Here is a 24,632-nt window from a genome sequence, read left to right as displayed (position 1 = left end):
TATAGTGGCCCATTTCCCAAAGAAATCAAATTAGGAAAAAAAGGACTCTAATGTTCAAAAATATTTATTAAAAGCTCTTTTGCAAAGAGCCTTTTTTGGTTGTTATAACAAAGAACTGTAAAGTAAGGGGACACTAATCAGCTGAAGAATGGCTAAACAAATTATGGTATATGAATATAATAGATTATTATGATGCCCTTAAAAAAGGGAAGATTTCAGTAGATCTGAAGGACTTGCGTGAACTATTGCTGGACAAAGTGAGCAGGGCCAGAATAATATTATATACAACACTGTAGATAAAAACAAATGAAAATTCTAATCAATAAAATAACTAACAGGATTCCAGAGTATCAATGATATGGCATCCTAACCCCACAAAACTGACAGAGAGGAAATGGATTCAAGATGCAGAATAAGGATTATTTTCAGAAACCGCCAAGGTATGAATTTGTTTCACTTGACTATACATATTTGTTACACATTTTTTTGTTTCTGTGGCCAGGGAGATTGAGGGTGAGAGTGAGGAAAGAGGGGGGTGGATAACCCAAAAAATTGAAAGAAAAAGCTCACTGAAACATTTATTAAAATGTACAGAAGAATCTAGTGAAGGAAGACCATTAGGAATCAAAAGCAAGCAGAACAATTTTGAAAGTTAACATGTTGAATTTACTACTTTTAATTTTATATTTATACTTCAAAAGAAAAGCAAGCTGTTCCCAATAAAAATATGCAGTTTCACGCACAATCCTTCTTATCTTGTTCTGCAGTGTATATGCTAATGCTCATTTTAGTTAGTTTTTGTTAAGTTCAGAATAAAAATAAACTAAATAATGCTTTCCCAGATATCCCCATCTACATTTGACAGAGGATTTCATTTTATATTTCCCTAATAAACTTGTTATCTAATATTCATGAATTAGTTATCTACATCTGACCTTATCCAAATCACTTATGCAAACTTATTTTCCTAAAATGTAAGTCTCTAATGTTAATTGCTCGCTATTAATTTGAGGAACAATTATGTAACCTGGGTCTCCAGGTTCATATTTGTCTAAGAATCTCCCCACTTTTAGAAAGAATGATTACTTGATAGTCTGAGGTAGCAAGAGGAGCAGAGTCCTCAAAAGGCTTGGAAGAGGAGAGTTCCTAGTTTCTCCCTTCAGACTTGGATAAATAGGTTCATCTGGAATTCACTATGTGTGATGGTCTTTTTGTAACCAGCAGATGGTAAGAAAGGAATCAAGCCTTCAGATATAGCTTGGGGGTACTGATTCTGGCCCAATCCTATCTTTCTAGTCTTTAAGCATATTACTCTATGGTTAGGCCACCATATTCTATATTTGTTCTTCTAACCTTATACACTACCTATCTCCCAGGTCTAGAATACTCTCTCCATCCTAAACTCAAACTCTTAGAATCCTTAGCTGGCTTTTGGACTCAAATCAAGGGATACCTCTTCCAAAAGGCTTTTATGGGTCACCCCAGTTACCAGTCTACCCTGTAAGTCTACCTAACATTTACTCTGTATATATCTTGTATGTAACAATTATATACGTGTGTGTATAGATAGGTATATATTTCTGCATATGTATTACATGTATGTGTGTATCCACAGTCAGACACACTGTACTTTAACCCTGGCATAATGTACATTCTCCCTCTCTCTCTCTCTCATGTGTATATACACACACATACATACACGTATATGTTTGTTTATATATCTATCAATATCTATAGATATAGAGATGTATATATCTCTATAACTCATCCATTAAGATATAAGCTTTTTAAAAACCTCTACTTTACTCTACTCTAGAACAAAACCGTCTCTGCCTTCAAGGAACTGATATGGGGTGGGGGGGGGGGGGAGGGAGGGAGGGACAGACCAGAAAGATAACATGCACACATCTAAAGATTGGGAGGAATCAGGAGAGTTCTCATGCAGAAGATAATGCTGAGGCTGAGGCAGGAAGGAAATGGAGAATTCTGAGGCAGACGTGAAAGAGAATGGATTCTCAGCATAAAGAATAGTTAGTGTAAAGACATCGAGATGGCATGTGGATCACAGTGTATGAAGGACAAGTAAGGTGAGTATTGTTAAATCATACTGCAGAGAAATGTGTAATAAGGCTATAAATGTAGGATGGGGCTAGTTCTTTAGGAAATTCACTTTTGTCTACTATGTGATGGCTGGTTTGGACTTGGAAGAGACTTGAGGCTGCAGACCATTAAAAAGGATGTTGCAACAGTACAAGGGAGACAGGATAAGAGCCTGAACCAGAGTGGTGGCTGAATGAGTGAGATTAAGGGAATAGATGCAAGACGTATTGTGAAGGTAGAAACAAGATCTGAAAATGTACTGGATATGACAGAAGAGAGCGAGGAGTCAAGGAGGACACCAAGCTTGGTTCCTGGAAAGAAGATGGAGACGTCTGCAACAACAAGGAAATTTGGAAGAGGGATGGATTTGAGATGCTAAGATAATGAATTCTGTTTAACTGAGACACCTAAAGGACATCTAGTTCAAAATGTCTACCAGGCAACTGATGGTGCCACCTGGACCCTAGAAGAGAGACTGAGGCTAGACAGAAAGATCTAGGAGGCATCTGCATAAACAGTCATCTACATGGGGACTGACTGGATCACCAAGAAAGAGTATTTAAAAAAAAAAAAAAAAGAGGGACTAGAACAGAGTTTTGAGAGACACTCACAGTCAAGGTGTATGATATGAATATTGTTTTTTCAGTTGCGTCCAACTCTCTTTTGGGGTTTGCTTGGCAAAGATACTGGAGTGGTTTGTCATTTCCTTCTCCAGCTCATTTTTACAGATTAGGAAACTGAGGAAAACAAGGTTAAGTGACTTGCCAAGGGTCACACAGTTAGTAAGCATCTGCGGCCACATGAGTCTTCCTGAGTTCAGGCCTGGTGCTCTATCCACTCTATCACCTAGCTTCCCTGTGATATGAATGATGACCCAGCAAATGTTCAATCATCACTGTTAGGCACCAACAAGTTCAGAGTTCAGCCCAAAGGCAAAAAAACAAAAACTGTGTTTGAAAATTAAATCTAGTACAATGCCTGGCACATAGCAGGCACTTCATAAATCCTTTATCAATCATTCTGTCAAGGTACATGGTGGCTGTACCAAACCCTTAGTGGAATAGATTTGGCTGCAATCAAAAAGTTCTTCACATTGAAGCCAGCTTGACAATAAGCATCTCTGAACCACACTTCTCTGGTCCTGGGATAACAGCCCCCAGATTCCTGAGACCTTGCTAGCTCAGTAGAATCTGACAGCTCTTGCTCCAACACAGCCTTCAAAAATAGAAGGTCACCTCTTTTACTAAATCCATGTCCCATGAGGAGAGAGACATAAGGGTCTTTTAATTTTAATTCCACTATTAATTTTAAATTAACTTTAATTTTATTTCTTTTAAATTACATTTTTAATTAGTATGTGTTTAACAAAATTTGTTGCAAACTTATGAATTCACAATTGAATGCTGGTTCTGGTACAAAAATATTCACACTGCAGTATGCTTCATGTGCTAATTCTGATCAGTCTCAAAAATAATTGGTAATAGCAGCACTGAGGTAAGTCATTTCTAAAACTGAGTAAAATGACTCCTAAACTTTTCAAAATAAATCTTTTTTAATTCTTTAGCAGTTAGAACCCAGCAGATTATACTGATGTATTCATTTGGAGCGAAGTACTATAAAAATGATTTTCCAAAGTTATACTAAGATCCAAGACTACACTCCTAAAATTCAAGTACTACTTACATTCAAGTACTACTTACTACATGTGTATCAACCAATGTGCTGCTCCTGCAATGTTTAAAACCTTCTATCCTCCTGTGAATTGAGGATCAATAAAGTAGTTCGGAGTCATAAAATAAATGAAGATGAATTATTTTGATTTTAAATGATTCACCTTTTAGTAATTAATCATTATGAGAAAGAGTTTTCCCAGAGACTATCTCATGAGAAGAATCTTGAAGCTCAACAGAGCTCTCTTCCAAAAAAAAATAAGAAAGAAAAGCAACTAAGGAAATATGAGGTAAGTAAAACACAAAAGAAATGGAACACATCAGTCCCGTGTTCAATAAATCCAAGACCCGAAAATTCTTGAAGAAAGACTCCTTACTGGACAAGAAAAGTCAGGAAAAAGTGAAAGCAGCTTGGCAGAAATTAGTTTTAGGTCAGCATTTTATGCCCTACACCAGAGGTGTCAAAGTACATATGTAGTTTACAACACACCTGCCTGAATGCAGCCCAAACAAGATTAAAATATATTTCCTATCTTATTTTAATGTATTTCTGTATTATTTTTAAAAAGAACTATATAAACATGTGCAGTTTTCTAAGTCAATAGGTAAAGCTCCCAGGTAGCCTTCTGTATGGCTCAGTGGCTCCCATTTTTATTTGAGTATGATACCACTGCCCTACACCATAATAAGCTTCAAATGGATATGCCACCTAAACATAAAAGATCTCAGCAAAAGTACCGTGTTAATCACAAGGGGTTAAAAAGCAAAAGTCCCCCTATGACAGCCTAACGTGGGGGATGAGGTGGTCCCAATATATTTACAAATAAGTAAATCGTCTATACAAAGTCATGAGTAGACGGCCAATAACAACTGGAGGAAATCAGGAATGGCTTCTTGGAGGAGGAAACATTGGAACTAAGCCTTGACTAGGAATTCCAGGAATAGGAAGATAAGGAGAGTAAACACTCCACAAATGGGGGACAGTCTGGACAAGGGCAAGGAGGTGAAAGATGGAATGTTGAGAGTCAGCGAGTTAGGCTGGAGCAGCCAGTGCCCAAGAGAAAAACGTGTCATCGGCGTGGAAAGATAGCATGGAGCCAGGCTATAACGTGCTTTAAATATCAAATAGCAGACTTTAAATTTTATCCTGCAGACAATGGCAAAGACTATTTTTAAAAAAAGGAAATAGTCAATGTTGGAGAAGCTGTGGGAAGATAGGCACATTAACACATTGTTGGTAGAGCTGTGAACTGGACCACCTGTTCTGACAGACAATTTGGAATTATGTGAGAAAAGTCACTATTCATACCTTTAAAAAAACAAGGCTCAGCCTCCCTTTCTCACTCAGGCTAGGAGTGCAGGGGATTTATGGTCCCTTGATCCCACTACTAACCAGCACGGAACCTCTGACCTGGGCCAGGTCACTCCTTCCTTAAGCAATCTAGTGGTCTCCCACTCCCAGGGGCAAAGCACACCAGACACCTGATCATCATAGCCTGCTGCGGCTAAGAACTCCACCAGCCTCAGCCTGTATCCCTGATAGCTGGGATTACAGGCACTTGCCAACACACATAGGTATTTGTAAGTGTGAGGAAGAAACCCATATACATCCCAGAGAGGTCAAAGACAAAGAGGCTACCAAAATATTCATAACAAGTAACTGGAAATAAAGGATGTTACCATAGGCTAAGGAATATCCTAACAAATTAAAAGAGTGGAACAGAATACCGATGAGGAGAATTCAGAGAAACAGAAGACTTGTACCAGGCTAATGCAAGTAAGAAATGCCAAGAGATAACACACAATGATAATAACTTACCATAGTATATTTTATATGCAGGGGTGAACTATGAAATATTTAATCACCAGCTTGGGGGACAGGATTGAATGTATATACATGATACATTTTCAAGCTTAATCTGGATTAACCATTTGTCCATAATTTTTTTAAGTTTATACAATCAATAAAACAATCGATCAAGCCCTGGTATGTGGCATTTGCTGATTTCCAAGCTATCAATGCTCACACTGAAAAGTTGGCAATCTCCTGTTTGAACTGGCTCCAGCACAACCCAGAACCCCATTATACTGGTGTCGAAGCTACTTCCACACCCTCTCCTACACCTGTCCCACCCCTGCCCCAGCAGTTCAAGACCTGAACTCTTCTCCTTACTGTTAACACTAGTACAACTGGTCCTCCTACTTCTAGTCTATCCCTTTTCCTCCACATTGCTACCTAAGTCACCCTTCTAAAGCAAACCCTGATAACTATGTCACTCATCTAACAACAGTTAGATGGGGAACAACAGTTCCCCATAACTAATCAAATTATAAAACACACACTCCTGCTACTGGTATTCAAAGGCCCTCCTACAATCAAGACCTCACCTACCTATCCAGGCTTGACGAATACTCTTCCCTTTCATGTACTTTACACACAGGGACTTGAGTTCAGATCCCATCTCTGTTGCTTAATACCTGAGTTGTCTTGAGCAACATTCTTCTCATTTGTAAATTTTGCAAAATTTATAAAACAAGGGGTTGGACTGTATTGTTTCTAAAGCAAGGTCCCTTTCAGCCCTAGACCTATAATCCTATGATCTAAGATCTATGTTTCATAGTGTATCCATCTCCTAATCCTCATTTTCCCTCTCCCTTTCTCTGTGCCTGCCTTTTCTAAGAAATCTCCTGTACATCCTTTCCCTATCTCTGTTCTTCCCTTCCTTCAAGTCTCACCTCAGATATACACTCTACAAAGCCTTCCCTGGACCTTTCTCCCCCAGGCAGAAGTGATCTCTTCCTTCTAAATTTCTCAAAGCATTTTATATAAACTTCCTCTCTTTTGTACATCTTTATCTTCTTTGCATCATAAACTCCCATAGATCTAGGTGAATTTTTGTATCTCATCTTCTAGTTCCAGGATCTAGTAACTGCACCTAGTAGGCACTCAATAAGTGTTTACCGATTTTAATTTAATTTTGAAAAGTAAAATTGATTCTTGGACTCCTGGACTCCCAAAAAGAAGCCTACACCCACCCTCCAAAAAAGTCATCACTCCTTCCCCCCAGCTGTCAAGTAGGTCCAGAGAGAGAGCCACAAAGAAGCAGGAGGTAATCTAAGTTTCTTTGTTTTCCTTTCCTACTAGTCCCTTTGACCTAACTAAATCTGAAAGGATTAAAACTCATCCTCTTGTAGTTTAAACACTTAGTCAGAGTTTTGATAAGAAAAAGGGAACAGTGCCACCTAACTGTGGAAATAGCTTTGTTTTAAAGATTTTATAAAAAATTATATTAGTAGCAACTATCTTAATCAATTATTTCTTATTCATTTTGACCTTACTGGAAATAATTCCTAAGATATGAGGTACATGTTGCCAGACTTCCAAAAGATAGCAGGAAGCTTAAAGTCAATTTTTAATAAAATTCAATCCTGTAAAATATAATAGTTCTAATTTTTTTTTTTGTAATAACAAGGGGCTAAAGAATAGCTAGCAGGGCAGAGGGCATACTTTTCATCTTATTAATGCTAAATAAAATCTCCCTTTTACATCTTTCCTCTATGAAGTTCTGTTGTCCAAAGTACCAAAAGCAGACAGATCGGCAGGAGTTAGAGAGAAGGTAGCATTTCACTCAGTGTGAAGAATATTCTCACAATCAATGATGCATAAAAATCCAATGGGCTGCCTTGCGAGGTAGTGAGATCCACATCACAATGAGCATTTAAACAGAGTGGAGATGCCCACTTGTCCAAGATGCTGCAGAGCAGTTTCTTCCCATCAGTGGGTGAGCTGAATCAGATCACTGCCAAAGTCTGTCACTCAACTAGCATTTATTAAGAACCTAAGTGTCAAGCACCATATCTTCCAAATTCAAGATTCTATGATTCTTACTGAAATCGAATTCCTTGCAAAGCGTAAACCCATATTTTCCATTTTACACCTAAAACACTGCCATGACTCTGTAAGTTTTAGCAGATTATCTTACAAAAAACTGAAAAGATTCTTTTTAACTAAAAAATAAATGGAAAGCTGGCTTCCTAGACTCCTGCTGCAGGGGTTAGAAGTTCTAGGCTCTAGGCTGGCTTTAACTTCCCATGCAGACTCAGTTAAGTAAGAGATACTATCCCTGCCTCCCTCTGGGGGATGGGGTGAGGAAAATATCCCCAAATCCTTACAGCCCTATGTGAATGTAGATACTATATTAAGAGATGAGACAATGCTTCAAAAGCATTAAAAATGGTACAAAAATGTAGAGTACAGTAATCTTACTACCACATATTTCTGAAGCAAGTAAATTGAGTCTAACTAAAATCATATGATTTCACAAGTAGAAATTTAAATAGATAAATAACCCAAAGTAGGCTCATCTAGCATTATGTCCTAAAAATGCCATGAAAGCAAGCATTAACCTTAAAGCAATCAATCATTAGTCACAACCATATATCTAAACAGGCAACAAACCTTCAGAAAAGCTAGCAATAGTCCTTAAAAACATATAACCGACTTCAGATTTAACAGTAACAATAATATAGCTTTATGAAGAACTTTGAAGGTGCACAAAGTGATGGACATGTGATTAAATTTGATCTTCATAACAAACCTATAAAGTAGCTACTCAGATTAATCCCCATTTTACAGATGAGAAAACAGACCTAGAGCTTACAGGTATTGCCCAAGCTCACACAGCTAGTATCTGCACAATGATTTTAACTCAAAACTTCTTCACCTCAAGTCTTAACCACTGTACATATTTCTCCCTTTTCATTTGGCTTTTTTGTAAATCTGCTTTTATGACTGAATTGTTGAATGTATTTTATCACAGGTAAAGGTATTTCTACTGTTGGGCTAATCATGTGAATCATAAGGGAAAAAAAAAGACTGGAGTGGAACAGAAGGGGGTAGACATAATACCAGAAGGAGGAAGTCAACGAAAATTTTATGGATCTCACTGACTTGAAAAAACTTGAAACACTTCCCTGAGTGACAATAACTTCATCTCCCAGATTTCCCTGGCCAAACAAAACAAAAATCATGTAACAAATGTGCATAGTGAAAGGAATATTCTAATGCTTAAGATGAAATAAAAATCAATGAACAACTGGTAAGTAAAATATGAGGCAAGAATGAGCATTACTACTCACTTGCACTCTCTGTCTCGATCTCTCCTTCTCCCAGGTGTTGACAATCTCAGGGGCTGAAATCTCACAACACTGCTAGTCTTCAATAGGGCAAGAACAAGTATCCCTGAGCTGTCATACTCTTCACCTCCATTCACCTGACAATGTCAATGAATGAAAATAATGTAACATCCCAGTAACTATTCAAAATTCAGGACATAAAATAAGTTTGCATTTTTCAACTGGAAAATACTTGCAAACCCTCTAAATATGCCATTACTGTTTCCTCTAAAGTTTCGGTGCTTTTTCCTCATGCATAGAGACCTGTAGCTCCAGAGGCTAAAAAGCTGCTGCCCTAACCTCTTAAAGTACGTTGAAACACTTAATTCTCATCAGAGCCAATAAAAAGCTTTTCTGATCATCTAACCGTGGTGGCAAAATTTTGTCCTTTAAGGTAGACTTTGATACTTGGAAATAGCAGGAGTCATTTGGAGCCCAGGTAAGAAGGAAGCAGTTCAATTTAGGAAGGATCTTTTTTTTTTTCTAAATTAAAAGTTCTTCAAAAATGGCTTGTAGTCCTTGGTGAAATAGTGAGCTCCGAATCACTGGAGATGCCCAAGTAACTAAAGGGTATGTGAACAGCTGCCAGAGAAGATTTTTGGTGAGATTCTTTTTTTTTTTTTTCCAGTGAGAGAGAATGGACTGAGTTTTATTTTGTCCTCTCTGAAACGTCCGTGTACCAAAGAATGGAGGGGGAGAGAGTTCTGCTTTACGTTCTCTCGCAGGTGAGTGTTTCCTTGGTACAGAGCTGGCAGCAAGCATCTCCTCCGTGTTTTTGGCTCCAGTAGGTTATACCTTCAGTACCAGTGTAAGTAATGGTCAAGTGAAGAAACACGGGCTGACTGCTGGAGAGGTCTCCGGGATTTACCATGGATGTACCATTGCATAAAGTGCTTCTGGATTTAAAAACTGGAAAGCTGTCAAGTGTGTCCACACTTCTGAAACAGAGTAAAAGTATCCCAGAGGAAATCTCCTTGGAGTCCTTCCTTCCCAGGTGGATTTCGCACTCGGCACTGCTCTCGTAGCCTCCAAGGCCTTCCCCCCATGCGAAGCCTCCTGGTCGTTCTTCAGGTAAGGGGTTGTAATTGGGATCATCACCCGGCGTATCAAAAATTGCCTTCAAAATAGCAGGTGTTTTCAGAATTCTTGCTCCCCCTGGCTGATTAGGAAATACATCTTCCAAGAAAAAATATGTGTCCAACTGCAATTCCCAGGAGGTCCACAATGATGGAGTTGCCCAGTAACAAGGAAAAGCCCATAAGGACCCAGGGCAGAAAGGGGGCCTGGAAGTTGAGAAGGCCAAGGAAGTTCATGCGGACATACGGATTCCGTCGGCTCCACACGTAGACAAGCATGATGGTGAAGGCCTGCCCTAAGAAAACTAAGCTGACAGACAAACCGAAAAGAGTCATTAAGAGGCCCCCAAAAAGGAACGTAAACACAAAGTCTGCTGTGCGGCCTCGGAAAGAGCCTTCTTCTAGCGTTCGGCACTAGCGGTGTAAGAAAATCGTATTAAATCAAAAGCTGAATCCAACTGGTCCAGAGAACAAGAAACTGGTGATTAATCTCCATATCTGGGAGCGCCGGAAGATGAGCTCGGGGTTGAAGTAGAGCTGGAAGGGCGTGATCAGCTCCAGCGGCACGGCGCCCGTGGGGAGCACGCAGGCCGTGGTGGACGCGCGGCTCACAGGCGGGATCTGCAGGTACTCCAGCCTCAGGCCCTGGTACGCCATCTGCCCCGCCCCGCCCCGCCCCGGCCCGCGCAGCCGCAGTGCTCCCACCGCCCCGCCCCGCCCACCCGCGGCGCTCCCACCGCCCCGCCCCGCCCACCCGCGGCGCTCCCACCGCCCCGCCCCACCGCTACTTCCGCTTCCGCCCTTTAGGTGAGATTCTCGCATGAGACAGCAGAAGAGATTAAAAGTCCCCTATCATCCCTTTCAATTCTGAGATTCTGTGACTCAAGCTAAAGTAGAGAAACTGCTTAATAAAGTTCTTTGCAAAGCTTAAAGTGTTCTATAAATGCTAGGTATCATTATTATTTGGTATAAAAGAAACGAGTGACGATATATATAGTGTATATGATAAACTGGTTCTCAAAGGATTTCCAAAAAGTAAGTCACGCATTATGCATAACAAAGGAATAGCATGTCTTCAGGATGGCGCAAACCGTGAACAGTTTTTCTAGAAGTCATGTTAGATTTGTGCTAGGAAAACAACAAAGATGCTCCCTTACTTGCAACCTATGGTATACGTTAATTAAATGTCACGACCAGAACAATGAAAGTTAAGGCCACTGAGGAACCTTCATCTCATAAGCATGGCATTCAGATAAGTTCGTAGAGCACTCAGGTGGTGAAATGGATAGATTTCTGGGCTTGAAGTCAGGAAGACTTCTCTACCTGAGTTCAAATCTGGCCTCAGATACTTACTAGCTTTGTGACGCTTCTTAAATGGCTGGGAAAGCCACGTAACCCTATTTGCCTCAGTTTCCTCATCTGTCAAAAGAGCTGGAGAAGAAAATGGCAAACTACTCTAGTATCTATGCCAAGAAAACTCCAAATGGAGTCACAAAGATTCACACATGATCGAAAGAAATGAACAACAAAGAAGTCTTCAAATCCAATGACAACCACAGGAATTATCAAGCGTTCATCAGAAAACTCAAATTTATTTCTATGAATAATTCTGCATGTAATACCTGCCACTACCAAATTCAAGCAGATCTTTTTAACAAGATAAACTCATAAATTATCTAATATGCTATTCTACTTTTACATCATAATTTTATTCAAAGTAAATTTTAAGAAGTTAGCATACACATACCAGTTTTAGAGCATTTTTCAGAAATAATCACCTTGTATATGCTAATTTGGAAAGACAATTTAAGAAAATACAGCGATTTGAAGAAGAGAGGCTCAGGAAGCCAGCAACTGCCAAAACCAGGACCCCAGACATGCCTCAACACCCCAGTGGAATCGGGAAGACATTAGTGCAGACAGCTGAGCTTGCTATGCTCTAGCTCAGCAGAGGAGCCTCCCCCACACTTAACGATCTACCTCTGGGGTAACTTCGGGAAAAATCCAAAAAGACTCCACCTGTCCTTTGCTCTCAAACACTAGCCAGCTCAGCGCCAGCTAAGCTGTAGCATTTTAGTTTCTAGCTGAAAGAACCAGAGGCCACAACACACAAAGCCTCAAGTTTTAGGCACAAGAACTGTGGGACAGAGCTTCCTGTGCCACACACACAGAGATCTACTTTAAAAGCTAGGAAAAGAGTTATTATCATGAAAAAGAAGCAAAGCAGAACAAAAAGACCATAGAATCTTTCTATGGGGACAAGGACCAAAACACAAATACCAAAGAGGCCACATTGAGACTGTACCCCGATCTGAAACTTCAGAAGGGAATATAACCCGGTCTGAAACATAAAGAGCCTTCTTGGGAAGAGCTCTGGAAGGATTTTAAAACTCAAATTACAGAAATAGAAGAAAAACTGGCCAATGATTTTAAAAATATGGAAAAAGAATTCACTGAAGAGAACAGCTCCTTAAAATGGAAAATTGGACAAATGGAAAAGGAAGTACAAAACCTAACTGTTGAAAAAAAAATTCCTTAAAGGGAACAACTGGATAGATGGAAAAGGAGATGCAGAAGTTAACTAAAGAAAACAATTTGATAAAACATAGAATATTTGGGAAAACTGGGGAAGGAGTCCTCCCAAATTCTTTCTAGGATACAAATATGGTTTTGATACCTAAACCAGGAAGAGCCAAAACAGAAAGAAAATTATAGACCAATTTCTTTAATGAATAGAGATGCAAAAATTTTAAATAAGATCTTAGCAAAAAGAATACAGCAACTTATCATGAGAATAATACATCATGATCAGGTAGGATTTATACCAGGAATGCAGGACTGGTTCAATATTAGGAAATCTATTAACATTATTGCTCATATCAACAACAAAACTAACAGAAACACATAATTATCTCAATAGATGCAGAAAGAGCTTTTGACAAAATACAACACCCATTCCTATTAAAAAACACTGGAGAGCATAGGAATAAAGGGAACTTTCCATAAAATAATAAGTATTGTCTACCTAAAACCTTCAACAAGCATTACATGCAATGGGGATAAGCTAGATGCATTTCCAGTGAGATCAGGGGTGAAACAAGGATGTCCATTATCACCATATGGTACTAGAAATGTTAGTTATAGCAATCAGACAAGATAAAGAAATTGAAGGAATAAGAACAGGCAAAGAAGAAACTAAGTTACCACTCTTTGCAGATGACATGATGATATACTTAGAGAATCGCAGAGAATCAAGTAAAAAACTACTAGAAATGATAAACAACTTTGGCAAAGTTGCAAGTTACAAAATAAACCCACACGAATCTTGTGCATTTCTGTATGTTACTAACAAAGCCCAACAACAAGAGTTAGAAAAAGAAATCCCACTTAAAGCTAGGGTAGACACTATAAAATATTTGGGAGTCTACCTGCCAAAACAAACCCAGGGACTATATGAACACAACTGCAGGACACTTTTTGCACAAATAAAGTCAGATCTAAGAAAGTGGAAAAACATCAACTGCTCATGGGGAGGCCAAGCCAATAATAAAAAGTGGATAATAATAAAATGGAATAATAATAATAAAGCCAATAATAAAAATGGAAATTCTACCTAAATTAATTTACTTATTTAGTGCCATACCAATTAAACTATCAGATAATTATTTTCTAGAGTCAGATAAAATAATATCAAAATTCATGTGGAAGAACAAAAGGTCCAGAATATCAAAGGGACAAAAGAAAAGAAATTCTAGGGAAGGTGGCCTAGCCCTACCAGATCTCAAATTGTATTATAAAGCAGCAATTATTAAAACCACTTGGTACTGGCTAAGAAACAGAAGGGTAGACAAGTGGAATATGCTAGGTACTCAAGACACAATAAGCAATGAATATAGCAATCTCCTGTTTGATAAACCCAAGGACTCCAGCTTCTGGGATAAAAAACTCATTGTTCAACAAAAATTGCTGGGAAAACTGGATAACAATGTGGCAGAAATTAGGCATAGACCAATGCCTGACACCAGAGGTCCAAATAGGTACATGATCTAGGTATAAAGATTGATACCATGGACAAAATGGAGGAGCAAGGAATAGTGTATTTATCAGATTTATGGAGAAGGGAAGAATTTTTGACTAAAGAAGAGATAGAAAGGATTATGAAGTGCAAGATGAATAATTTTGATTACATTAAACTGAAAAGTTTTTGCACAACCAAACCCAAAAAAAACCAAAATTCAGAGGGAAGTAGTATATTGGGAAAGAATTTTTACAGCTAATCTCAGGGATAAAGGCCTCATTTCTAGAATATATAGAGAATTGAGTCAAATGTACAACAATACAAGTTATTCCCCAAGTGATAAATGGTCAAAGGATATGAACAGGCAATTTTCAGAGGAAGAAATTAAAGATATCTATAGTCATATGAAAAAATGCTCTAAATCACTTTTGATTAGAGAGATGCAAAGCAAAACAACTCTGAGGTACCACATCACACCTATCAGATTGGCAAACATGACAGAATAGGAAGATGATAAATGCTGGAGAGGATGTGGGAGAGTTGGAACACTAATTCATTGTTGGTGGAGCTATGAGCTCATCCAACCATTCTGGAGAACAATTTGGAACTATGCCCAAAGAGCTACAAAAATGTACATACCCCTTGACCCAGCAATACTGCTTCTAGGACTGTATCCCCAAGAGATCATAAAAATGGGAAAGGGTCCCACATGTACAAAAATATTTATTGCAGCACTCATTGTGGTGGCCAAAAACTGGAAATCAAGGGGATGCCCATCAATTGGGGAATGGCTAAATAAATTATGGTATATGAATGTAATGGAATACTATGGTGCTGTAAGAAATGATGAACAGGAAGACTTCAGAGAGGCCTGAAAAAACTTATATGAACTGATGCTGAGTGAAAGGAGCAGAACCAGGAGAACTCTGTACACAGCAACAACCACAGTGTGCAAGGAGTTTTTCTGGTAGACTTGGAACTTCACAGCAATACAAGGACTTAAAAAAAAAATTCCCAATGGTTGTCTAAGGCAAAATGCCTTCCACATCCAGAGAAAGAACTATGGAATTCAATCGCAGAATGTAGGAAGTCATTTTTGTATGTGTGTATTATGTTTTGGTTTGTTACATGATTTCTCCCATTCATTTTAGTTCTTCCACACAGCATGACTATAATGAAAATGTCTTTAATAGGAATGTATGTGTAGGTCTTATATAGAATTGTATGCTGTCTCAGGGAGGGAAGGGGGAGGGGAGGTAGATGGGAGGGAAAAAATCTAAGTTTTAAGGTAGTGATTGTAGAATACTAAAAATAAATAAAATTAATATAAAAAAAAGAAAAGAGCAACAGAAAAAAATTAAAAATAAATAAATATAGCATGGATTCAATTTTTGAACTGAAACATAATGACTCAAATATTTTCCAGAATGCTAAGTGCTCCAAATCATTTTCATTTGAGAGCCTATTTTCATATTTACAAGCCTCAGTTCCAACTACATTTGCCTGCTGCAAAGCAAAAAAAGGTTGCCTACCAACCAAAATTGATTACTGAAGAGGAATTATTTCTTAAATAATTCTATTTATTCCCTACACCCATAAACCTGAATTAAAGCTGAACATATACCATGAGAGGGAAAATGATTTTCTATCTGACATGTGTAAAAATTGATAAAACCTACAAAACTCTAAATCTACAATGATACACATTTTCTTTGTACACCAAATGTTTCTTCTAGGCTCAACTCAAGAGCAGCTTTCTACAACTGGCCTTTCCTGTTGCACCCAACTGCTAGTGCCCTCTGTCCCAAATTACTGTGCATTTACTTGATGTGTATTCTGTATTAAATTCTATATGTATATGCTGTTTCCTCCCACCTACAATATTATATAAACTCCTTGAGGATAGGGACAGCCTTAACAAAGTAATTACGTCTGCTATAGTCTCTTTGTTACACAGTAGGTGTTTAATAAATGTTTATTGGACAAATAAATTATATTTATTTATAATATGCAAAAAAAAAAAGAAACAGAAGGGTACACCAATGGAATAGATTAGGTACCCAAGACATAGCAGTCAATGAATATAGCAATCTACTGTTTGATAAACCCAAGGACTCCAGCTTCTGGGATAAGAACTCATTGTTTGACAAAAATTGCTGGTAAAACTGGATAACAGTGTGGCAGAAACTAGGCATAGACCAATGCCTGACACTGTACACAAGAATAAAGTCCACATGGGTACATGATCTAGGTATAAAAACTGACACTATAAACAAATTAGTGAAGCAAGGAATCGTGTATTTATCAGATTTATGGAGAAGGGAAGAATTTTTGACTAAATGAGATAGAAAACATTATGGAGTGCAAAATGAATAATTTTGATTACATTAAATTGAAAAGTTTTTGCACAAACAAACCCAATGCAACCAAGAGTAGGAGGGAAGCAGAAAACTGGGAAAGAATTTTTGGAACTAGTGTCTGTGATAAAGGCCTCATTTCTAAAATATAGAGAGAACTGAGTCAAATGTACAAGAATACAAGTCATTCCCCTATGGTCAAAGGATATGAACAGGCAGTTTTCAAAGGAAGAAATCAAAGCTCTCTATGGTCACATGAAAAAATGCTCTAAATCACTACTAATTAGAGAGATGCAAATCAAAACAACTCTGAGATACCACATCACACCTATCTGATTGACTAACATGACAAAACAGGATGATAATAAATGTTGGAGAAATGTGGGAGAGTTGGAACACTAATTCACTGTTGATGGAGTTGTGAGCTGATCCAACCATTTTGAAGAGCAATTTGGAACTACATCCAAAGGGCTACAAAAATGTGCACACCCTTTGACCCAGCAGTATCACTTCTGGAACTCTATGCCAAAGAGATCATAGAAATGGGAAAGGATCCCACAAGTACAAAAATATTCATAGCAGCACTGTTTATGGTGGCCCAAAACTGGAAATCAAGGGGATGCCCATCAATTGAGGAATGACTGAATAAATTGTGGTATATGAATGTAATGGAATAAGAATGCTATAAGAAATGATGAACAGGAAGACTTCAGAGAGGCCTGGAAAGACTTATGTGAACTGATGCTGAGTGAAAGGAGCAGAACCAGGAGAACTTTATACACAGCAACAACCACAGTGTGGGAGGATTTTTTCTGGTAGACTTAGAACTTCATTGCAATGCAAGGACTTAAAAAATTCCCCATGATCTCTTAAGGCAAAATGTCTTCCACATCCAGAGAAAGAACTATGGAATTCAATCGCAGAATGTAGCAGATCACTTTCTTTTGTATTACATTTTGGTTTGTTTTATGATTTCTCCCATTCATTTTAATTCTTCTATACAACATGACTAAGGTGAAAATGTATTTAATAGGAATGCATGTGTAGAACCTATATAAAACTGTATGCCATCTCAGGGAGGGAGAGGGAGGAAGGGGGAAAAAAATCTAAGGTATATGGAATTGACTGTAGAACACTGAAAACAAATCAAATAAAAAAAAACAACAGGTTCAGGTAGGCTTACTCAAAGCATATCCAACGGAGAATGAAGAGAAGAAAAATACCTAAGTAAAAAGTGTAAAACTAAAACAAGAGAGTGGGTCAGGACGGTCAGGACAGATAGATAAATAACAATAGTGTTACGTAGCTCACAAGAAGAAGTTAGAAGGGAGGCAGGGATTCTACTTATGGTTTAAGGCTACATATACCAATGCATAAAGTATATGTCACTGAAAAATAAAAGGAAACTTGACATTTTAAATGTTGTTGTTCAGTTGTTATTCAGTCATGTGCAGCTCTTTCATGACCCTATTTGGGGGTTTCTTGGCAAAAGATGGTGTTATGGTTTTTGATTTCCTTCCCTAGCTCATTTTACTGATGAGGAAAGTAAGGCAAACAGGGCTAAGTCATTTGCCCAGCAATGCACAGTTAGGAAGTATTTGAGGGCAGATCTGAAATCAGGAAGTTGGATTTCCCTGACTCCAGCCTGGAACTTCACTGCACCACGTAGCACCAGCTTCCTGGAAGACACACAGTTGCAATATGGTCATGGAAGAGCACCCTTTGCTTAAAAAATTATAAACAGCCACTTGAGGCAATACTATTTGTCAACCAGTTATACACCTATGAGGAAATCTAAAAAGCTGTGTGTCTGGGAGGGGAGAGGAGGGAAGTATGGTAGAAAGCATCTGATGAGAAATAAAACTGAGACCATTGTGAAAATAGTCTTCCCAGGACAGGTGGAAGAGATGGCTTTCAAGTTCCTAATTTAAATTGCCAAATGGCACAGAGGGAAGGAACAGGGTGGTCATTCTGGTATAGTGGTCTAAGTACTGGGTTTGGAGTCACAGGACCTATATCTGCCCCAGTTCCACATTTACTAACTGTATTACAATTAGCCAAGACTTTTCACTACTTTCAACCTGTTTCCTTGCTTATATAAATAGGGATCGTAAAACTTGCAGTAGTCACCTTATGGAACTGTTGTGATTTGCAAATAAGTTATTTATATAAAACATTTTCTAAACCTTGGAGCCCCTTGATAAATGTCAGTTATCATCATCATTATAGTGATGGGTGTAAGGGGCTGTCTTATTTATGTTTGTATCTCTCTCAGCACCTGGCCTAATGCCCTGCTCAGAGCAGACGCATGACTGTTTGTCAAATAAATGGGAGACTTATCCCACACTACCCAAACATCTGCTCCGAGTCTCTCCTTCCACTAAATAGAGCATCTCATAAATTCTTGACTTGTCCTGCTGACAGCTTCATCGCTCAGAAAGTTGATGAAGCAATGAGGGAATAAGCTAACTTGGACTTAATTCTGACCAACAAGGAGGAGCAGGGGTTGGTGAAGGGGAAGGGACAGAACCTTGGAGGAAAGTGGCCATGTCACTTTCTGATAGCAAAGTCAGAGCATGCTGGACACAGACAAACATGTGTACTTCAGGCTTTAGAAAGGAGACTAAGAATGACAGGGCACAACCGTATGTCCCGAGGCTCTCAAAAGGGCAATGGTATAAGTCAGAAGTGACAAATACAGTTGGCCACATACCCTAGCAGTTGAACCAGGTTCATGTCAATTCAGTAAATATTCATTAAGTGCCTGCTGTGTACTAGGCACTCCGCTAGGCGCTGGGGATACAAAAAAACAACTCTTTCCCTCAAGGAACTTACAACCTAATAAAGGAAACAATATGCAAACAAATATACACAAAGCAAGCTGTATATAAAAAGGATAAACAGGAAATAATTAAAAGAAGGAAAGCACTAGAATTATGAATTAACTGGAATTAATTAAGACTAGCTCTAGAAAGTGCAAGTGTAGGTAGACTTCAAGGAAGCCAGGGAAATCATTAAAATGTAACTGGGAAATATTTAAAAAAATAAATAAAAACACAATAAAACACAGAAAACGTTACTATGTGGGATTCAGGGGTGGGCTGGAGTCAGCTTAAACAGATGATTATTAAATTTTCAATGTAAGCATTTACACCTCCAAAATCAGGAAAAGATATGTAACCACTGGCAAACTACAGAACAGCATGACCATCTCAGAACAGTGTCTCAAGCTAAACACTGCGTAACTGTAAGGATTAAGTCTGGCCCTCATGAAGAGATAACAAACTGTACCCTGTTCTTTGCAAAAGAAAGGGACTAAGGCCACTTAACCGGTTTGCCTCAGTTTCTTCAGACATGAAATGATGACAGTAGTGGCACCTATATCCCAGGACATGAGGATAAAATTAGATAATATTTATAAAGTGCTTTGCAAACCTTAAAACTTTATATAAATGCAAAATATTATTACTACTATTATTTCTACAAGTGTGGAACGCTGCTTATGCTGTCAATTTTGCTAAACGTATTTTGTTTCTTTCCTTCCTTATTTATTTGTTGTTATACAAGATTCACTTGGCAAGGAAAGGCAAAATACATACATGTGGAAAAAGATATGAAAACTGAATTGTTTTTCAAGGGTGGGGTAAGAATAGCATCTAAAAAAGTTCAGAACAAACTGAAATTGAAGCTAAGAATGAGAAGAAACTGAAAAGAGCTCCTTAGGTATATCTGAAATAAAATAAGGACCAAGGAGAGAATAATAATAACTTGTATTTCTATAATAGCACTTTGCTTTACAAGTAGCATCTCATTTGATTCTCACAGCAAACCTGGGAGGCTGGTGCTATTATCCTCATTCTTTAAGATAAGGAAACTAAAGCTGAAGGAAATTAAGCGACTTGCCCAGGATAATGCAGCTAAACTAATAAAAGTCTCTGAGAGTGAACTGGGACTCCAATTTCTCCGATTCCAGTTCAAGCAGCCGTATCTACCTTCACTACTGATTTCCGCATAGAGAGAAGAAGGCTAAAGGATATAAAAGATGAAATACTTAGCTCTTATCTCTCATTTGGGGAAAATATACTTTAGATTAATAAAAGCAAAAGAAACACATTTAGAAGAAATTGAAGACCAAGAAAGGAAAGAAATAGTAAGCAAATTCCTCTATGCTATAAATGAGTTCTTTAAATATGGAGTTTGAATGAGCGAATATTTCAGACTACCAAAAGAACTTAAGAGATATGACCCATGAACCTGTAGGTAATTTTTAAGGAAGGAAGAGGAAGGAGAAAGGTGCTTCAAGACTGGAAACAAGTACATGTTCTGACTTTCAAGGACAATACAATATTCCTGAAACATTAACCGATTCAATAAACACTTATCTAGAACCTGCTTTCAAAAACATGGTGAGAGCTGCTGCATATGACATAAAATAAGATAAAATCCTCTATCTCAAGGCACTTATTTTCTAGAAGGGTTATGTAACACATAAACATTTAATGATGCAAACTAGAATACTAGTGACTGAAAAAGTACAAATTACTGTGAGTACTACACAAAGAGACTAAAAAAGGAATGTACCTTCATCTAAAACCCCAAAACCACCTCAGGAAAGAAGTAGGGTGTTGTAAGTACCAAAAAGTAAAGAGCGTACATAGAATTCTAGCTTGAGAGGGAGAAGTGACCTCAAAGGCCAATGGTCCAACCATCTCATTTTAGAGATAAGAAACATATGTCCAGGAGCTTCAGTGACTTGCCCAAGTTCTCCAAGGTAGTAACCATCAAAAAGGAGGATATAAACCTTGGTCCTTGGATTCTGGAATCAGTAATCAATCCCCTTTCCAGTGTCCCACGATGCCTCCTACCAAAGATTTGGGCCAATTAACCAGCCAAGGGAGAAGGATGAAACACCTGGGAGCTCAAAATCTAGATGCAAGCCTACCTGAAGTCCAAAGCAGGTATTCACAAATACAACTGGTAAAGAAGAGCAATGAATCGGAACCTAAGTTTAAGAACAAATATTTGGTCCAAAGCTCAATGGGAACAGATTTCAGTCTGAAACAAGTTCAGGAAAAAACCAATGGAAAGGAAAAGCATGAGTCTCTAGCAACTGAGAATTTACATATAAAGAAAGACACTATCTGCATCCAGAGAAAGAGCTGATAAATAGAAGCATGTAAAGAATAATTTTACGTAAACATATATATTTGTATGTATGTATATATAATGTACACTTACAGCTAATGGTGGGGGGGAGAAATTTACATGATCATTTTGTATATTTGAAAGGCACAGCAAGTTGTGCACAGCAGATCTGCAGTTCATGAGCAATCACCTTTTTAATGGTACTATTCTTACAAAAATGCTTGGTTCTTATTCCATAAATTAGAAATAAAAAATTTTTTAAAATAATTTGCCAGGCATTCTTTTATGGTAACAGCATGGTAACTGTCCCCTTCTTTGCTCGGCTCCTACTTCACAGCTTAATGTGGTCTGGGTCCTTGAGGAGTAGTACAAAAACTGAGATGGATGAGCAAGGAAGGAGTAATATACACTTTGGCTGGAGCACAGACTACATGAAGGGTTCTATGAAGTAAAGCTAGCAAGTGGGGGGGGGGGGGGGAGATACAATATAAAGCTGGTAGAGAACTTCCAGACCATCTTGTCCAATTCTTTCAGGACTCAGTTTAGTCCCCACAATGGGGGTTTTCTTGGCAAAGATAGTGGAGTGGTTTGTCCTTTCCTTCTCCAGCTCACTTGACAGATGAGGAAACTGAGGCAACCAGAATTAAGTGACTTGCCCACGGTCACACAGCTAGTGTCTGAGGTCAGATGTAAACTCAGGAAAATGAGTCTTCCTGAATTCCAGGCCCAGCACTCTATCCACTTTGCCACCTAACTGCCCAATTCATTCATTACACAGCTCAGGGAATTGAACCCTGGGATGTTGTGGCTGAGAAAGTCAGTAATAGTCCATCCTTCATTCAGCCACTAGAGCAGAGGTTTCCAAACCTATTTGGCCTACTACCCCCTTTGCAAAAAAAAGGAAAAGAAATTACTCAGCACTCCCATGGAAATCTACTTTCTTTAACCTTAACAGTTTTTTTTTAATTGGCATCATTTCAAAAAAATATTTTAAATGACATCTTAAATTTAATCATTTATTGTAAATTTCTGGGTTTTTCCTGCATTAAAATTTTGATGATGCAATTTTGCATCACATAACCATACAGTATCATATCGTAAACAAGTCATTACACGTACATACTCCTGCCAATGCATGCTGGATTTCCCAACAATGTACAACACGCTCACCTATCAACACTTGCTTGTCAAGACCTATCGAAAAGTTGTCCACTGATCAGTTATAACTTGCATTTTTTGTGCTTATCTGGAAAATAATGTAATCACTAAGACCTTAACTCTGTTACACAACAGATGAAACATGTACAAATGGTTTTTCAAAAAATGTTCTTCTCTTGTTTCTTTACATTCCCACCGCCTCTTATTTTTATTCAACACCTCTCCAACTGCACCTGAGGCTACTTACCACCCTGCCCAGGATCACTCCAGGGCCCCCCCCTCCAGGGGGTGAGTACTGCCCACTTTGAGAACCTATGCACTAGAGTGATTTCCCTAAAACATAGACATGATTATGTCATACACTCCCTACTTCATAAACTCCAGTGGTTCCCTTATCGCCTCCAGAATCAAAAACAAAATGCTCTGTTTCGTCTTTGAAACCCTTCATAGCCAACACATCCTTCCTCCCCACCTTTCCAGTCTTTTGACACTTCATCACATACTCCTCAATTCAGTGACTAATCATTCCACCAACAAGACACTCAATCTCTGCTCCAGACATTATCTCTGGCTGTCTCCCACGCCTGGAACACTCACTCTCCTCTGCTCTGCCTATTGACCTCCCGGGCTTCCTTTAAGTCTCAACTAAAATCCCATCTTTTACAGGAAAACTTCCCTAACCCCTCTTAATTCCAGTGCTTTACCTGGTACTTCTTAATTATCCCTGTATATAGCTGGCTTTGTATGTATTTGTTTGCACTGTCTCCCCCATTAGATTGTAAGCTCCTTTAGGGCAAAGACCATACATATCTTCTGTCTCTTTTTGTATCCCCAGCTTTTGGCACAGTGCCTAGCACACAGCAAGCACCTAGTAAGTGTTACTGATTGTTAGACAGCAGAGCTAATATTTGAACCCTGGACCTCTGGCTCCAAATCCTATAATCTATTATACCAGAGCCTTATATTCCGGGTTAAGAGTTGGAATTTTATTACATAAAACAATTGGAAGATTTTGAGCCAGTGTATCATGTCTATAACGAAGATGAATCTAGCAGCTCTACAAAGAATACTCTGAGTCAGAGAACAAAGGAAGTGGGAAAAATTTAAAAACTTTTGGAATCAAACAATCATTACCTACCACTGCAGCCACAGCTAGGAACTGTTGGAATTATACAATCAACAAGCATTTATTAAGCACTTATTGTATACAAGAGTACATCTTGCCATAGGGACACAGAATCAAGAGGAGAGATGGGAAAAGAGATTTTGTGGGTAAAATTAATAGAAATAAGCAAGTGGTTAGACATTAGGATGAGAAGAAGAATCAAAAATAATAAAAGCTTTCAAATGTAGGTGACTGGTTGTGCCAGTGGTAGAAATAAGGAAGTCATAAGAGGGCTCTGGAGGTAAGACATTAAATGCAGTTTGGGAACGTTCAGGTTGAGAGGCCAGAAGACTTTAAGGTGGAGAAACCCAGCTAACAGCTGGAACCATGAGTCTGGCACAAGAGTGGCCAGGACCAGCAAAAACATAGCTGAGAGCCATCTACATAGAAGTAATGGGTGAAGCCATGAGACTAACTGAAAATGTCAAGGACAGGAATTTAGAGAAAGAGCAGAACAAGGCAATGGACAGAACTGAGGAAGGTAAACTCACAAAGGAGAAAGAAAACTAGATTTCAAGGGAATAAGGAGAGAGTGTTAGGAAAGGAAGCCAAGTTACAGACTATTTTTCAATAATTCTAAAGCTGAAAGGGAAAATGAAAAATGGGAGCCTGAGGGGCAGAAAGCTTGGGTCTGGAGAGAAGAATGACTAGAGACACCCAAGCAAAATGGTAACCTAGTGGAGAAAAAGAGATTGTTTATGTATGAGGGAAAAGGAGATAATTAATGGATCAAGGCCACAGGTGAAGGCATTAGCTTTGGAAATAAAA

General features: G+C 38.5%; 1 protein-coding gene and 1 pseudogene across 3 annotated transcripts in view; both read right to left on the bottom strand.

The window, feature by feature from the left end:
* Positions 1-24,632, bottom strand: part of L3MBTL4 (L3MBTL histone methyl-lysine binding protein 4) — a 511,255-nt gene that overhangs the window by 474,129 nt on the left and 12,494 nt on the right. Inside the window, exon 1 of one of the 3 annotated variants that reach the window (XM_072604271.1) lies at positions 8,910-9,043. The exons of the other annotated variants lie outside the window; for them this stretch is intronic. The gene's annotated coding sequence lies outside the window, so the exon portion shown is untranslated. Of the gene's footprint in view, positions 1-8,909; positions 9,044-24,632 lie in introns of those variants that run through there. 3 annotated transcript variants of the gene reach the window in all.
* On the bottom strand, positions 9,562-10,679 carry LOC140501070 (derlin-2 pseudogene; annotated as a pseudogene).

The sequence above is a fragment of the Notamacropus eugenii genome, chromosome 4 (genome assembly GCF_028372415.1).
Source record: "Notamacropus eugenii isolate mMacEug1 chromosome 4, mMacEug1.pri_v2, whole genome shotgun sequence".
Classification (NCBI taxonomy): Eukaryota; Metazoa; Chordata; class Mammalia; order Diprotodontia; family Macropodidae; genus Notamacropus; species Notamacropus eugenii.
This window is presented reverse-complemented; position numbering and strand designations above follow the sequence as displayed.